Source organism: Agrilus planipennis, unplaced genomic scaffold, assembly GCF_000699045.2.
Source record: "Agrilus planipennis isolate EAB-ADULT unplaced genomic scaffold, Apla_2.0 scaffold72, whole genome shotgun sequence".
Taxonomy (NCBI): domain Eukaryota; kingdom Metazoa; phylum Arthropoda; class Insecta; order Coleoptera; family Buprestidae; genus Agrilus; species Agrilus planipennis.
This window is the reverse complement of record NW_020439081.1, coordinates 63961-69368: the sequence shown is the minus strand read 5'-3', so window position 1 is coordinate 69368 and position 5408 is coordinate 63961.

Genomic DNA, 5408 nt, shown 5'->3' with positions numbered 1-5408 from the left:
TTTGAAGTAGGCAAAACCGATGAGGCTTATAATATAATTAAAAGAATTTTAAAGATGTACACTAGTAATAATATAAAAAGCGAGGCAGAGGTCATTTTGATAGAAAATGAGGAAAAGGTAGATAGGTGGAAAGAACAGAAAATATACGCAGGCCCTGAGCTAGGAGATATATTAGAGAAGGAAGATACTGTGGAGATAGGTTATCCCATAATGAGAGAAGAGTTCTATGTATCATTTAAAAACTTAAAAAATAATAAGGCGCCAGGGGTAGATGGGATACAGAGGGAATTCTAAAACATACAGGAAAAAAGGTTAGAGAGTTCCAGAGGATAAAAAACGGAACGTAGTAGTAACATTACCTAAGAAGAGAAGCGCGGATAGGTGCGAGACATTTAGAACAATTAGCTTAACTTCCCATGCGTCAAAAATCTTAACTAGAATTGTACAGATAGGATGGAAAAATGGGGGGAAAAACTATTAGGGGAAGATCAATTTGGGTTTAGAAGAAATAGAGGAACGCGAGAGGTCATTCTTGCTTTACGGGTAACAATACAGAAAACGACAGAAAAAAGAAAGGGGGCGTACATAGGATTTGTAGATTTAGAAAAAGCTTTTGACATTGTTAAATGGGACAAGATGTAAAATATACTTAAAAATGTAGGGATGAATTACAAATATAGAAGGGTGATACTAAGTTTGTATAAAAAGCAACAGGTAGTTATAAAGATGAGGCTGCAACTTAGAGAAGTAGCTATTAGGAAGGGAGTCAGACAGGGATGCACACTATCACCGGTACTACTGAATCTAAACATCGGAGTCGCAATCAAGTTTATTAAATATTCTTGAGAAAATTGATAGAGTTGGCCTTTACTATATGAAAGTTGATCATAATGATATTTGGTAAAAAAACACTTTTTGAAAACTTTCACTCAATTTTTTTTAAATTCTCAACAAGTATCGACCTACAAGGCCATCTTCTTCTTCATTAAAGAAAGTGTGTGTGGATAGATATATAGGGGCAAAAGATTAGTACGCTTAGATTTGCAGATGATATAGCAGTATTAGCATCTAGCAAGGAGGAGTTAGAGGTAGCTTTAAATGAAATGGAAGCGGTATTGACAAAACAGTACTGTATGAAAATAAATAAAAGTAAAACAAAAATACTGGTATGCAAGGGAAGTAAAAGTACGGAAAGGCAAATATAAAGATAGGAGATGAAAAATTAGAAGTGACCGATCTTAGGTATTTAGGAAGTCAGATAAGGACGGAAGGAGTAGTAGGAATATGAAGCAGAGGATAGCGCAGAGTCGAGTCGCCTTCAATAAAAAGTAGTCACTTCTTTGCTCGCGAACGGTTAATTTAGAAATTGGAAGAAAATTGTTAAAGGTGTATGTTTGGATCACGGCACTGTATGGTTGCGAAACATGGCCAGTGGGCGCGGCGGAAAACGTTAGAAATGAAGAGGTATTAGAAAAAGTAGGAAAACAGAGGACTCCATGGAAGTCAATAAGAAAGAGGCGAGATAGGTTAGTAGGACACCTTCTCAGGCATCAAGGCCTAGCCAGAGACATATTACAGGCGGAAACGGAAGTTAGGATGGGTACAGGTAGGCCTAGATTAGATTACCGTTCGCAAATAGTTAAGGATATGGGTTGTTCTAGTTTTAGGGAAATTCGAAGGTTAGCTCAGGATAGGAAAGAGTGGAGGTGCGTGTTCAACCAGACTAAGGAGTGACGACCTTATGATGATGATGGACCCTTTCCATTTGAAAAGTATACCAACATTAGTAGAATTATGTATTGGGCTGACCAAGTTTAAAATTGAAACCTCTTTTTGGGTCTTATAAACATCCAATGTTCGTATGATTAGAATTTTCCGGGCTGAGAAGCCAAGGTCGATTGGAATTTTTATTTTCTACAGACGTTTAATTCAAATGTAAGTCTACCTCTACCCTTCCTAACTTCCGTTTCTGCCTCTAATTTGTCTCTAACTAGACCTTCATGTCTGAGAAGGTGTCTTACTAACCTACCTCGCCTATTTCTTATTGACTTCCATAGAGTCCTCTGTTCTCTTACTCTTCCTAACCTTCTCTATTCACGGTAACCTCGTCATTCGCCTGTAACAGCACATTTTGAACGTTTCTAACCTTTTATTTTACGCCGCGCCCAGTGTCCATGTTTTGCACCCGTACAGCGCCGTGATCCAAACGTACACCTTTAACAACCTTTTTCGAATTTCTAAATTAAATGTTCGCGAGCGTGGAAGTGACTTCTTTTATTAAAGGCGACTAGACCCTGCGCAATCCTCTGCTTTATATCCCTACTACTCCTTCCGTCCTGACTTATCTGACTTTCTAGATGCCTAAAATCGGCCACTTCTTCTAATTATCCATGTCCTGTCTTTATATTTGCTCTTTCCCTACTTTTCCTTCCCTTGCATACCAGTACTTTTGTTTGACTTTTATTTATTTCATACAGTACGGTTTTGTCAACACTGCTTCCATTTTATTTAAAGCTATCTCTAACTCCTCCTTGCTAGATACAAATACTGCTATATCATCTGCAAATCTATGCATACTAATCTTTTGCCCCTGTATATCTATCCCTACAGTTGTACTGTCTTTAATGATGTCGATCGCGTCTTCGACGTGTAGATTAAAAAGTAGCGGTGACAGTGTGCATCCCTACTCCCTTCCTAATATTAACTTCTCTATGTTGCTATAACTGCTGTTGCTCTTTAGACAAACTATGTATCACTCGTCTATGTTTGTAACATTTTTAAGTATATTTAAAATTTTGTTCCATTTAACATTGTCAAAAGCTTTTTCTAAATATACAAATCCTATGTGCACACTGTTTCCTTTTTCTATCGTTTTTTCTATTGTTACCAGTAAAGCTAGAATGTCCTCCCGCGTTCCTCTATTTCTTCTGAACCCAAATTGATCTTCCCCTAATAGTTCTTCGGCCCTTTTTTCCATTCTCCTCTGTACAGTTCTAGTTAATATTTTTGACGAATGGAAAGTTAAGCTAATTGTTCTAAATGTCTGGAACCTTCTAAATGAAGAATTAAATATACGTTTTATTTCATTCACTATAGTGTTGTATCTTCCTTTTTAGATAGGCTCTTGAATGCGGTTCCTTGATTCACTACCAGTTAATCACTTTTCAGTTTAATTTGAAAATAGATGGTCAAAATATTATCTGTCCCAGGAGAGAATAAAATTGCATCACTATAGGCGGAGCAGAAAAAGTGTTGATTTATACGTTGTGGTAATACAAGAAACATCCCTAACTCTATCTAGTAGTGATTAGTTGGACATAACAGAGACTCTAGGTTACTATTCTCTTCTATATCTGTATTTATCTGAATTTCGTTATTTTTGAAGACAATAAGAATTATTCGTTATAGAAATGATAATTAACTAATTTAATGTAAATATCTTTCAGAGTGCTTACATGTAGTTTGATTAACACCCAATACAAAATAGGCAAAGCAAATCCGTTTCGCTTTCTAGGAAAAAGATGACTTTTTGGGGAATAAATACCAAAGTATTTCTATGACACAATTGCTTAAAAAATACTAGGGAAATAAATCAAGTAAAGACATGGAGATGCGGCTACCATCGAGCACTCAGCTTTTGTAAACGTCTTTTGTTTATGCCTCAATACACATAATTTTGGTTTCATAAAGTAATATGCAGATAGATCCTACTACTTTTCTGTTTCCTAAAATATACGTGCTTTTTTTAAAACACTTCGTAAATTAAGTATTATAGTTTTATGTCTAAGATTTTTCGTGTAAATTTAAATACAAATTTTTTCTGCTATTTAGTAAGGTATCAATGGACGCATTATAACTACCTTATCCAAGTAACGCCACAGTCGAGAAAGTACTTGGTTATTTCAGACTTTATATCGATGATTCATTATGACCCAAACTAATATAATAACAGTTTTCACCAACTTCATATGGGCATCAAAGGTTCAATTTTCACGAAGTATTTGTAGCAATTGTCGATCTTTTCTACCTGTCATCCTGTAATAGTGTATTTTATATATGCAGTATGTATAACTCATCTAACGGATTTTTTTAAGTAATAACCTTTGCATTACTGAAAACAGCTTACATCCAGTGTTCGGTGTTTCCCTTTTGAAACCAACCTTATTAATGTTTGACTGTGGATTCATGTGGTTATTTGTTGTTAGACGACTGCATACTTTGTAGTTGTACACAGTCTTATAGGTAGGGACGTTAAAGTACTACGTCTGTCTTGGACCACCGACCATAGGGACGTTAAAGTACTACAGCCCATTTCAATTTGTTTGAATTGTGACCTTGAAGAAATCTGCGCGAAGATAGAAAGAGTACACACTAGGCGTGAGCAAGACAGAAGTAGTTGGAACAAGCTTAAACGAGCGGAGCTGTCGATGGACTGTCTTAGGGGATCGGTTAAAACTGTACAGTACTAGACAAAAATGTATATAAATTAACAATAGAAAACAAAGCAAAAGCTTTATAGGTGTGTAGAGCGTTAATAAGTTAATTCACTTGTTATTATTTTTGGCTAAATATGCTTTTAAATAAAGCATATTTTAAATTTTAACGAGGCAGTTAATAATTTTGAAAATGGTACTGTACACTTTTGTCTAGCTCTCGCTCGATGATCGGTGAAGAAATGAGCTACGCAAACAAATATGATTGAATTTGCTACGGCGCATCCTAATAAAGGGAAGGGGCACCGACCAACCATTTCTCTTTCGCGTTCATACTCAACATGACAATTCGATCGACAACGATCAGTCCTTTGTCAGTATCTCCAGAATGGTAGCAAAAGCTCAGTTAAGAAAACCCATACACATAAATTCTTAACACATACCGCCCACATTGAAAGCACTGGCTTTCAACAACTCAAATTGGACAATTGTAATAAAAAAACAATACCCATAAGTTTAGTTTTCTTATCCTAATGCTAAAACGCACAGCTTGGTTACGCTACGTTTTACTACACCAGAAGCCATTTTCACACCCACTACACGAGTAACACTGCCAGACCCAGGATGGAGTTATGTAATCCTCTCCAAGTTATCCTCCATGGTAATAGCCAAATCTCTTATTTCGATGGAGACATTAGTTTTTCGTTTTCATTTGTTTCTTTCTTGAACTGAAGTTACAAAAGTGATGTATTATTACTTGCAGGTGTTTATTTAATTTTAATAGGTTAATGGGTACATTGTCAGAGTAACATTCGGGAATAACCATTAAACTGCCACCAGTTAGGAAATGTCGTGGGGTTAAGCCGTGAAATCGTCTAGATCAACAGATAGAGGGGTAATTGGATGAGAATTAAGTATTCCCAGTAGGGTAGTTAGGATAGGGCGCGGTTGAGCGACGCTTTTATATACGCTTGT